Genomic DNA, 13,732 nt, shown 5'->3' on the forward strand with positions numbered 1-13,732 from the left:
GGTACTTCTCGTTCATCAAGTGCTTGAATGCTGACCACGGTAGTGCGTACGCATCGTCTTGTCCCACTTGCTCTAGATAGGTATTCCACCATGTTAACGTAGAACCTGTAAAGGTATGCGTAGCGTACTTCACTTTGTCCTCTTCAGTACACTTACTTATGGAAAATACCGATTCGACCTTTTCGGTCCACCGTTTCAATCCGATCGGTCCTTCGGTTCCATCAAATTCCAAAGGTTTGCAGGCAGTGAATTCTTTGTAGGTGCATCCTACACGATTTCCTGTACTGCTAGATCCAAGGTTATTGTTGGTATGTAGCGCAGCCTGTACTGCGGCTATGTTTGAAGCTAGAAAAGTACGGAATTCCTCTTCATTCATATTCACAGTGTGTCGAGTAGTCGGTGCCATTTCCTTCAAATAGTCAAATGGAACAAGTTAATCATACAGAATATTAAGAGTAGTTAATAGTATTTCGTAGCATAATATGAACTCATTTATAAAAGCTTTTTCTTCATATTAGCGTTTTATAAGTTTAAATTCGGGTAGTACCTACCCGTTAAGTTCATACTTAGTAGCTAATATACAATTCAACTACTACAATTCTATATGAAAAACTGATTATAATAATATTTCGCGTTCAAACTTTTACACAATATTTTACAAACTTACAATACCGCTTATTTTACATATAGCATGAAATATAGCACACAATAAATTTGATACAAGATGGTTGTGAAGATAATTCTAGCTATTACACAAGTCGTTCAGCAAAGGCAATAAAGACACGTAATTCATACGTCCAGAAACAAGTCATGCATTCTGGTTTTACTAGGATTACTTCCCATCCTTGGTCTTGTGGAACATAACCGTTATGGCCGTTGATAAGATAGCGTGTTGTAACGTCGTCAAAGGGACGAGGGTTACGTAATGTCCAACAGTCCCGTAACAATCTAAAAACCTCATTTCTTACCCCAATTACCGACTCCGTCACTTGTGGGAACGTTTTGTTTAATAGTTGTAGGCCGATGTTCTTGTTCTCACTTTGGTGAGAAGTGAACATTACTAATCCGTAAGCATAACATGCTTCTTTATGTTGCATGTTAGCCGCTTTTTCTAAATCACGAAGTCCAATATTCGGATATATTGAGTCAAAATAATTTCTTAACCCATTGCGTAAAATAGCATTTGGGTTCCCCGCAATATATGCGTCAAAGTAAACACATCGTAACTTATGGATTTCCCAATGTGATATCCCCCATCTTTCGAACGAAAGCCTTTTATAAACCAAGGCATTCTTGGAACGTTCTTCGAATGTCTTACAAACTGATCTCGCCTTAAATAGTTGTGCCGAAGAATTCTGACCGACTCTAGACAAGATTTCATCAATCATGTCTCCGGGTAGGTCTCTTAAAATATTGGGTTGTCTATCCATTTTGTGTTTTTATACTGTAAAATAGACAAGAGTTAGATTCATAAAAAAAATACTTATTAATACAAGCAATTTTTACATATATCATAAAGCATAAGCACACTATATTACTTATATTACACCACACGAATACAACTTTCTTATTCCGACTCGCTTATTTCTTCTTCTTCGGTTTTGGTTCGTTTTGCCAAGTTTCTAGGGATATATGATGTTCCCCTAATAAGAGCCGTCGTTATCCACATTGGTTTAGAAAAACCTGGTGGTTTAGAGGTTCCCGGGTCATTGTTACAACTTAAGGACTTCGGGGGTTGACGATACATATAAAGTTCATCGGGGTTGGAATTAGATTTCTCTATTTTTATGCCCTTTCCCTTATTATTTTCTTTTGCCTTTTTAAATTCAGTTGGGGTAATTTCTATAACATCATCGGAATTCTCGTCGGAATCCGATTCATCAGAGAATTGGTAATCCTCCCAATATTTTGCTTCCTTGGCGGAAACACCATTGACCATAATTAACCTTGGTCGGTTGGTTGAAGATTTTCTTTTACTTAACCGTTTTATTATTTCCCCCACCGGTTCTATTTCTTCATCCGGTTCCGATTCTTCTTCCGGTTCCGATTCTTCTTCCGGTTCTGACTCTTCTTCCGGTTCCTCTTCGGGAACTTGTGAATCAGTCCACGAATCATTCCAATTTACATTTGACTCTTCATTATTATTAGGTGAGTCAATGGGACTTGTTCTAGAGGTAGACATCTATCACATAATATCAAACGCGTTAAGAGATTAATATATCACATAATATTCACATGTTAAAAAATATATAGTTTCCAACAAAATTTGTTAAGCAATCATTTTTCAAGTAAACACGGTCGAAGTCCAGACTCACTAATATATCCTAACAAACTAGATAAGACACACTAATGTAAAATTCTGGTTCTCTAAGACCAACGCTCGGATACCAACTGAAATGTCCCGTTCTTATTGATTAAAAACGTTCCATATTAATTGATTTCGTTGCGAGGTTTTGACCTCTATATGAGACGTTTTTCAAAGACTGCATTCATTTTAAAACAAACCATAACCTTTATTTCATCAATAAAGGTTTAAAAATCTTTACGTAGATTATCAAATAATGATAATCTAAAATATCCTGTTTACACACGACCATTACATAATGGTTTACAATACAAATATGTTACAACAAAATAAGTTTCTTGAATGCAGTTTTTACACAATATCATACAAGCATGGACTCCAAATCTCGTCCTTATTTAAGTATGCGACAGCGGAAGCTCTTAATAATCACCTGAGAATAAACATGCTTAAAACGTCAACAAAAATGTTGGTGAGTTATAGGTTTAACCTATATATATCAAATCATAATAATAGACCACAAGATTTCATATTTCAATACACATCCCATACATAGAGATAAAAATCATTCATATGGTGAATACCTGGTAACCGACATTAACAAGATGCATATATAAGAATATCCCCATCATTCCGGGACACCCTTCGGATATGATATAAATTTCGAAGTACTAAAGCATCCGGTACTTTGGATGGGGTTTGTTAGGCCCAATAGATCTATCTTTAGGATTCGCGTCAATTAGGGTGTCTGTTCCCTAATTCTTAGATTACCAGACTTAATAAAAAGGGGCATATTCGATTCCGATAATTCAACCATAGAATGTAGTTTTACGTACTTGTGTCTATTTTGTAAATCATTTATAAAACCTGCATGTATTCTCATCCCAAAAATATTAGATTTTAAAAGTGGGACTATAACTCACTTTCACAGATTTTTACTTCGTCGGGAAGTAAGACTTGGCCACAGGTTTATTCACGAACCTATAACAATATATACATATATATCAAAGTATGTTCAAAATATATTTACAACACTTTTAATATATTTTGATGTTTTAAGTTTATTAAGTTAGCTGTCCTCGTTAGTAACCTACAACTAGTTGTCCACAGTTAGATGTACAGAAATAAATCGATAAATATTATCTTGAATCAATCCACGACCCAGTGTATACGTATCTCAGTATTGATCACAACTCAAACTATATATATTTTGGAATCAACCTCAACCCTGTATAGCTAACTCCAACATTCACATATAGAGTGTCTATGGTTGTTCCGAAATATATATAGATGTGTCGACATGATAGGTCGAAACATTGTATACGTGTCTATGGTATCTCAAGATTACATAATATACAATACAATTTGATTAAGTTATGGTTGGAATAGATTTGTTACCAATTTTCACGTAGCTAAAATGAAAAAAATTATCCAATCTTGTTTTACCCATAACTTCTTCATTTTAAATCCGTTTTGAGTGAATCAAATTGCTATGGTTTCATATTGAACTATATTTTATGAATCTAAACAGAAAAAGTATAGGTTTATAGTCGGAAAAAATAAGTTACAAGTCGTTTTTGTAAAGGTAGTCATTTCAGTCGAAAGAACGACGTCTAGATGACCATTTTAGAAAACATACTTCCACTTTGAGTTTAACCATAATTTTTGGATATAGTTTCATGTTCATAATAAAAATCATTTTCCCAGAATAACAACTTTTAAATCAAAGTTTATCATAGTTTTTAATTAACTAACCCAAAACAGCCCGCGGTGTTACTACGACGGCGTAAATCCGGTTTTACGGTGTTTTTCGTGTTTCCAGGTTTTAAATCATTAAGTTAGCATATCATATAGATATAGAACATGTGTTTAGTTGATTTTAAAAGTCAAGTTAGAAGGATTAACTTTTGTTTGCGAACAAGTTTAGAATTAACTAAACTATGTTCTAGTGATTACAAGTTTAAACCTTCGAATAAGATAGCTTTATATGTATGAATCGAATGATGTTATGAACATCATTACTACCTTAAGTTCCTTGGATAAACCTACTGGAAAAGAGAAAAATGGATCTAGCTTCAACGGATCCTTGGATGGCTCGAAGTTCTTGAAGCAGAATCATGACACGAAAACAAGTTCAAGTAAGATCATCACTTGAAATAAGATTGTTATAGTTATAGAAATTAAACCAAAGTTTGAATATGATTATTACCTTGTATTAGAATGATAACCTACTGTAAGAAACAAAGATTTCTTGAGGTTGGATGATCACCTTACAAGATTGGAAGTGAGCTAGCAAACTTGAAAGTATTCTTGATTTTATGTAACTAGAACTTGTAGAATATATGAAGAACACTTAGAACTTGAAGATAGAACTTGAGAGAGATCAATTAGATGAAGAAAATTGAAGAATGAAAGTGTTTGTAGGTGTTTTTGGTCGTTGGTGTATGGATTAGATATAAAGGATATGTAATTTTGTTTTCATGTAAATAAGTCATGAATGATTACTCATATTTTTGTAATTTTATGAGATATTTCATGCTAGTTGCCAAATGATGGTTCCCACATGTGTTAGGTGACTCACATGGGCTGCTAAGATATGATCATTGGAGTGTATATACCAATAGTACATACATCTAAAAGCTGTGTATTGTACGAGTACGAATACGGGTGCATACGAGTAGAATTGTTGATGAAACTGAACGAGGATGTAATTGTAAGCATTTTTGTTAAGTAGAAGTATTTTGATAAGTGTATTGAAGTCTTTCAAAAGTGTATAAATACATATTAAAACACTACATGTATATACATTTTAACTGAGTCGTTAAGTCATCGTTAGTCGTTACATGTAAGTGTTGTTTTGAAACCTTTAGGTTAACGATCTTGTTAATTGTTGTTAACCCAATGTTTATAATATCAAATGAGATTTTAAATTATTATATTATCATGATATTATCATGTATGAATATCTCTTAATATGATATATATACATTAAATGTCTGTACAACGATAATCGTTACATATATGTCTCGTTTAAAAATCATTAAGTTAGTAGTCTTGTTTTTACATATGTAGTTCATTGTTAATATACTTAATGATATGTTTACTTATCATAGTATCATGTTAACTATATATATATCCATATATATGTCATCATATAATTTTTACAAGTTTTAACGTTCGTGAATCACCTGTCAACTTGGGTGGTCAATTGTCTATATGAAACATATTTCAATTAATCAAGTCTTAACAAGTTTGATTGCTTAACATGTTGGAAACATTTAATCATGTAAATATCAATCTCAATTAATATATATAAACATGGAAAAGTTCGGGTTACTACCGTACCTACCCGTTAAATAAATTTCGTCCCGAAATTTTAAGCTGTTGAAGGTGTTGACGAATCCTCTGGAAATAGATGCGGGTATTTCTTCTTCATCTGATCTTCACGCTCCCAGGTGAACTCGGGTCCTCTACGAGCATTCCATCGAACCTTAACAATTGGTATCTTGTTTTGCTTAAGTCTTTTAACCTCACGATCCATTATTTCGACGGGTTCTTCGATGAATTGAAGTTTTTCGTTGATTTGGATTTCATCTAACAGAATAGTGAGATCTTCTTTAGCAAAACATTTCTTCAAATTCGAGACATGGAAAGTGTTATGTACAGCCGCGAGTTGTTGAGGTAACTCAAGTCGGTAAGCTACTGGTCCGACACGATCAATAATCTTGAATGGTCCAATAAACCTTGGATTTAATTTCCCTCGTTTACCAAATCGAACAACGCCTTTCCAAGGTGCAACTTTAAGCATGACCATCTCTCCAATTTCAAATTCTATATCTTTTCTTTTAATGTCAGCGTAGCTCTTTTGTCGACTTTGGGCGGTTTTCAACCGTTGTTGAATTTGGATGATCTTCTCGGTAGTTTCTTGTATAATCTCCGGACCCGTAATCTGTCTATCCCCTACTTCACTCCAACAAATCGGCGACCTGCACTTTCTACCATAAAGTGCTTCAAACGGCGCCATCTCAATGCTTGAATGGTAGCTGTTGTTGTAGGAAAATTCTGCTAACGGTAGATGTCGATCCCAACTGTTTCCGAAATCAATAACACATGCTCGTAGCATGTCTTCAAGCGTTTGTATCGTTCTTTTGCTCTACCCATCAGTTTGTGGATGATAGGCAGTACTCATGTCTAGACGAGTTCCTAATGCTTGCTGTAATGTCTGCCAGAATCTTGAAATAAATCTGCCATCCCTATCAGAGATAATAGAGATTGGTATTCCATGTCTGGAGACGACTTCCTTCAAATACAGTCGTGCTAACTTCTCCATCTTGTCATCTTCTTTTATTGGCAGGAAGTGTGCTGATTTGGTGAGATGATCAACTATTACCCAAATAGTATCAAAACCACTTGCAGTCCTTGGCAATTTAGTGATGAAATCCATGGTAATGTTTTCCCATTTCCATTCTGGGATTTCGGGTTGTTGAAGTAGACCTGATGGTTTCTGATGCTCAGCTTTGACCTTAGAACACGTCAAACATTCTCTTACGTATTTAGCAACATCGGCTTTCATACCCGGCCACCAAAAATGTTTCTTGAGATCCTTGTACATCTTCCCCGTTCCAGGATGTATTGAGTATCTGGTTTTATGAGCTTCTCTAAGTACCATTTCTCTCATATCTCCAAATTTTGGTACCCAAATCCTTTCAGCCCTATACCGGGTTCCGTCTTCCCGAATATTAAGATGCTTCTCCGATCCTTTGGGTATTTCATCCTTTAAATTTCCCATTTTTAAAACTCCTTGTTGCGCCTCCTTTATTTGAGTAGTAAGGTTATTATGAATCATTATATTCATAGATTTTACTCGAATGGGTTCTCTGTCCTTCCTGCTCAAGGCATCGGCTACCACATTTGCCTTCCCCGGGTGGTAACGAATCTCAAAGTCGTAATCATTCAATAATTCAATCCACCTACGCTGCCTCATATTCAGTTGTTTCTGATTAAATATGTGTTGAAGACTTTTGTGGTCGGTATATATAATACTTTTAACCCCATATAAGTGGTGCCTCCAAGTCTTTAATGCAAAAACAACCGCGCCTAATTCCAAATCATGCGTCGTATAATTTTGTTCGTGAATCTTCAATTGTCTAGACGCATAAGCAATCACCTTCGTTCGTTGCATTAATACACAACCGAGACCTTGCTTTGATGCGTCACAATAAATCACAAAATCATCATTCCCTTCAGGCAATGACAATATAGGTGCCGTAGTTAGCTTTTTCTTCAATAATTGAAACGCTTTCTCTTGTTCATCATTCCATTCAAATTTCTTCCCTTTATGCGTTAATGCAGTCAAGGGTTTTGCTATTCTGGAAAAGTCTTGGATGAACCTTCTGTAGTAACCAGCTAGTCCTAAAAACTGGCGTATGTGTTTCGGAGTTTTTGGGGTTTCCCACTTTTCAACAGTTTCTATCTTTGCCGGATCCACCTTAATACCTTCTTTGTTCACTATGTGACCGAGGAATTGAACTTCTTCCAACCAAAATGCACACTTTGAAAACTTAGCGTACAATTCTTCCTTCCTCAATACTTCTAACACCTTTCTCAAATGTTCACCGTGTTCTTGGTCATTCTTTGAGTAAATAAGTATGTCATCAATGAAAACAATGACAAACTTGTCAAGGTATGGTCCACACACTCAGTTCATAAGGTCCATGAACACAGCTGGTGCATTAGTTAAACCAAATGGCATGACCATAAACTCGTAATGACCGTAACGTGTTCTAAAAGCAGTCTTTGGAATATCATCTTCTTTCACCCGCATTTGATGATACCCGGAACGTAAGTCAATCTTTGAATAAACAGACGAGCCTTGTAGTTGATCAAATAAGTCGTCGATTCTCGGTAGTGGGTAGCGATTCTTGATGGTAAGTTTGTTCAACTCTCGGTAGTCGATACACAACCTGAATGTACCATCTTTCTTCTTGACAAACAAAACAGGAGCTCCCCACGGTGATGTGCTTGGTCGAATGAAACCACGCTCTAAAAGTTCTTGTAATTGGCTTTGCAGTTCTTTCATCTCGCTGGGTGCGAGTCTGTAAGGAGCACGAGCTATTGGTGCAGCTCCTGGTACAAGATCTATTTGAAATTCAACGGATCGATGTGGGGGTAATCCCGGTAATTCTTTCGGAAATACATCGGGAAATTCTTTTGCAATGGGAACATCATTGATGCTCTTTTCTTCAGTTTGTACTTTCTCGACGTGTGCTAGAACAGCATAGCAACCTTTTCTTATTAGTTTTTGTGCCTTCAAATTACTAATAAGATGTAGCTTCGTGTTGCCCTTTTCTCCGTACACCATTAAGGGTTTTTCTTTTTCTCGTATAATGCGAATTGCATTTTTGTAACAAACGATCTCTGCTTTCACTTCTTTTAACCAGTCCATACCGATTATCACATCAAAACTCCCTAACTCTACTGGTATCAAATCAATCTTAAATGTTTCGCTAACCAGTTTAATTTCTCGATTCCGACATATATTATCTGCTGAAATTAATTTACCATTTGCTAATTCGAGTAAAAATTTACTATCCAAAGGCGTCAATGGAAAACTTAATTTAGCACAAAAATCTCTACTCATATAGCTTCTATCCGCACCCGAATCAAATAAAACGTAAGCAGATTTATTGTCAATAAGAAACGTACCCGTAACAAGCTCCGGGTCTTCCTGTGCCTCTGCCGCATTAATATTGAAAACTCTTCCGCGGCCTTTTCCATTCGTGTTCTCCTGGTTCGGGCAATTTCTAATAATGTGGCCCGGTTTTCCACATTTATAACAAACTACATTGGCATAACTTGCTCCGACACTACTTGCTCCGCCATTACTCGTTCCGACACCATTTGTTCCTTTCGTTCTGTTAACCCCTGGTCCGTAGACCTCACACTTCGCCTCGCTATGACCATTTCTTTTACACTTGTTACAAAATTTGGTGCAGAACCCCGAGTGATACTTTTCACACCTTTGGCATAGCTGCTTCTGATTGTTGTTGTTGTTGCGGTTATTATTGTTGTTGGGATGATTGTTGTAGCTGCTGTTGTTGTTGTTGTTGTTGTTGTTGTTGGGCCGTTTGTTGTAGTTGCGATTGATGTTGCGATTGTTTGTATAATTGTTGCGATTATTGTTGTAATTGCTGTTGTTGTTGTATTGGTGATTCTTATCACCGTTTTCCTCCCACTTTCTTTTGACTTGCTTCACATTGGCCTCTTCAGCAGTCTGTTCTTTAATTCTTTCTTCAATCTGGTTCACTAGTTTGTGAGCCATTCTACATGCCTGTTGTATGGAGGCGGGCTCGTGTGAACTTATATCTTCTTGGATTCTTTCCGGTAATCATTTCACAAACGCGTCGATCTTCTCTTCCGCATCTTCGAATGCTCCCGGACACAATAGGCACAATTCTGTGAATCGTCTTTCGTACGTGGTAATATCAAATCCTTGGGTTCGTAACCCTCTAAGTTCTGTCTTGAGCTTATTGACCTCGGTTCTGGGACGGTACTTCTCGTTCATCAAGTGCTTGAATGCTGACCACGGTAGTGCGTACGCATCGTCTTGTCCCACTTGCTCTAGATAGGTATTCCACCATGTTAACGCAGAACCTGTAAAGGTATGCGTAGCGTACTTCACTTTGTCCTCTTCAGTACACTTACTTATGGAAAACACCGATTCGACCTTTTCGGTCCACCGTTTCAATCCGATCGGTCCTTCGGTTCCATCAAATTCCAAAGGTTTGCAGGCAGTGAATTCTTTGTAGGTGCATCCTACACGATTTCCTGTACTGCTAGATCCAAGGTTATTGTTGGTATGTAGCGCAGCCTGTACTGCGGCTATGTTTGAAGCTAGAAAAGTACGGAATTCCTCTTCATTCATATTCACGGTGTGTCGAGTAGTCAGTGCCATTTCCTTCAAATAGTCAAATGGAACAAGTTAATCATACAGAATATTAAGAGTAGTTAATAGTATTTCGTAGCATAATATGAACTCATTTATAAAAGCTTTTTCTTCATATTAGCGTTTTATAAGTTTAAATTCGGGTAGTACCTACCCGTTAAGTTCATACTTAGTAGCTAATATACAATTCAACTACTACAATTCTATATGAAAAACTGATTATAATAATATTTCGCGTTCAAACTTTTACACAATATTTTAAAAACTTACAATACCGCTTATTTTACATATAGCATTAAATATAGCACACAATAAATTTGATACAAGATGGTTGTGAAGATAATTCTAGCTATTACACAAGTCGTTCAGCAAAGGCAATAAAGACACGTAATTCATACGTCCAGAAACAAGTCATGCATTCTGGTTTTACTAGGATTACTTCCCATCCTTGGTCTTGTAGAACATAACCGTTATGGCCGTTGATAAGACAGCGTGTTGTAACGTCGTCAAAGGGACGAGGGTTACGTAATGTCCAACAGTCCCGTAACAATCTAAAAACCTCATTTCTTACCCCAATTACCGACTCCGTCACTTGTGGGAACGTTTTGTTTAATAGTTGTAGGCCGATGTTCTTGTTCTCACTTTGGTGAGAAGCGAACATTACTAATCCGTAAGCATAACATTCTTCTTTATGTTGCATGTTAGCCACTTTTTCTAAATCACGAAGTCCAATATTCGGATATATTGAGTCAAAATAATTTCTTAACCCATTGCGTAAAATAGCATTTGGGTTCCCCGCAATATATGCGTCAAAGTAAACACATCGTAACTTATGGATTTCCCAATGTGATATCCCCCATCTTTGGAACGAAAGCCTTTTATAAACCAAGGCATTCTTGGAACGTTCTTCGAATGTCTTACAAACTGATCTCGCCTTAAATAGTTGTGCCGAAGAATTCTGACCGACTCTTGACAAGATTTCATCAATCATGTCTCCGGGTAGGTCTCTTAAAATATTGGGTTGTCTATCCATTTTGTGTTTTTATACTGTAAAATAGACAAGAGTTAGATTCATAAAAAAAATACTTATTAATACAAGCAATTTTTACATATATCATAAAGCATAAGCACACTATATTACTTATATTACACCACACGAATACAACTATCTTATTCCGACTCGCTTATTTCTTCTTCTTCGGTTTTGGTTCGTTTTGCCAAGTTTCTAGGGATATATGATGTTCCCCTAATACGAGCCGTCGTTATCCACATTGGTTTAGAAAAACCTGGTGGTTTAGAGGTTCCCGGGTCATTGTTACAACTTAAGGACTTCGGGGGTTGACGATACATATAAAGTTCATCGGGGTTGGAATTAGATTTCTCTATTTTTATGCCCTTTCCCTTATTATTTTCTTTTGCCTTTTTAAATTCAGTTGGGGTAATTTCTATAACATCATCGGAATTCTCGTCGGAATCCGATTCATCGGAGAATTGGTAATCCTCCCAATATTTTGCTTCCTTGGCGGAAACACCATTGACCATAATTAACCTTGGTCGGTTGGTTGAGGATTTTCTTTTACTTAACCGTTTTATTATTTCCCCCACCGGTTCTATTTCTTCATCCGGTTCCGATTCTTCTTCCGGTTCCGATTCTTCTTCCGGTTCTGACTCTTCTTCCGGTTCCTCTTCGGGAACTTGTGAATCAGTCCACGAATCATTCCAATTTACATTTGACTCTTCATTATTATTAGGTGAGTCAATGGGACTTGTTCTAGAGGTAGACATCTATCACATAATATCAAACGCGTTAAGAGATTAATATATCACATAATATTCACATGTTAAAAAATATATAGTTTCCAACAAAATTTGTTAAGCAATCATTTTTCAAGTAAACACGGTCGAAGTCCAGACTCACTAATGTATCCTAACAAACTAGATAAGACACACTAATGCAAAATTCTGGTTCTCTAAGACCAACGCTCGGATACCAACTGAAATGTCCCGTTCTTATTGATTAAAAACGTTCCATATTAATTGATTTCGTTGCGAGGTTTTGACCTCTATATGAGACGTTTTTCAAAGACTGCATTCATTTTAAAACAAACCATAACCTTTATTTCATCAATAAAGGTTTAAAAATCTTTACGTAGATTATCAAATAATGATAATCTAAAATATCCTGTTTACACACGACCATTACATAATGGTTTACAATACAAATATGTTACAACAAAATAAGTTTCTTGAATGCAGTTTTTACACAATATCATACAAGCATGGACTCCAAATCTCGTCCTTATTTAAGTATGCGACAGCGGAAGCTCTTAATAATCACCTGAGAATAAACATGCTTAAAACGTCAACAAAAATGTTGGTGAGTTATAGGTTTAACCTATATATATCAAATCGTAATAATAGACCACAAGATTTCATATTTCAATACACATCCCATACATAGAGATAAAAATTATTCATATGGTGAACACCTGGTAACCGACATTAACAAGATGCATATATAAGAATATCCCCATCATTCCGGGACACCCTTCGGATATGATATAAATTTCGAAGTACTAAAGCATCCGGTACTTTGGATGGGGTTTGTTAGGCCCAATAGATCTATCTTTAGGATTCGCGTCAATTAGGGTGTCTGTTCCCTAATTCTTAGATTACCAGACTTAATAAAAAGGGGCATATTCGATTCCGATAATTCAACCATAGAATGTAGTTTCACGTACTTGTGTCTATTTTGTAAATCATTTATAAAACCTGCATATATTCTCATCCCAAAAATATTAGATTTTAAAAGTGGGACTATAACTCACTTTCACAGATTTTTACTTCGTCGGGAAGTAAGACTTGGCCACAGGTTGATTCACGAACCTATAACAATATATACATATATATCAAAGTATGTTCAAAATATATTTACAACACTTTTAATATATTTTGATGTTTTAAGTTTATTAAGTCAGCTGTCCTCGTTAGTAACCTACAACTAGTTGTCCACAGTTAGATGTACAGAAATAAATCGATAAATATTATCTTGAATCAATCCACGACCTAGTGTATACGTATCTCAGTATTGATCACAACTCAAACTATATATATTTTGGAATCAACCTCAACCCTGTATAGCTAACTCCAACATTCACATATAGAGTGTCTATGGTTGTTCCGAAATATATATAGATGTGTCGACATGATAGGTCGAAACATTGTATACGTGTCTATGGTATGTCAAGATTACATAATATACAATACAATTTGATTAAGTTATGGTTGGAATAGATTTGTTACCAATTTTCACGTAGCTAAAATGAGAAAAATTATCCAATCTTGTTTTACCCATAACTTCTTCATTTTAAATCCGTTTTGAGTGAATCAAATTGCTATGGTTTCATATTGAACTATATTTTATGAATCTAAACAGAAAAAGTATAGGTTTATAGTCAGAAAAAATAAGTTACAAGTCATTTTTG

Source organism: Rutidosis leptorrhynchoides, chromosome 7, assembly GCF_046630445.1.
Source record: "Rutidosis leptorrhynchoides isolate AG116_Rl617_1_P2 chromosome 7, CSIRO_AGI_Rlap_v1, whole genome shotgun sequence".
Classification (NCBI taxonomy): Eukaryota; Viridiplantae; Streptophyta; class Magnoliopsida; order Asterales; family Asteraceae; genus Rutidosis; species Rutidosis leptorrhynchoides.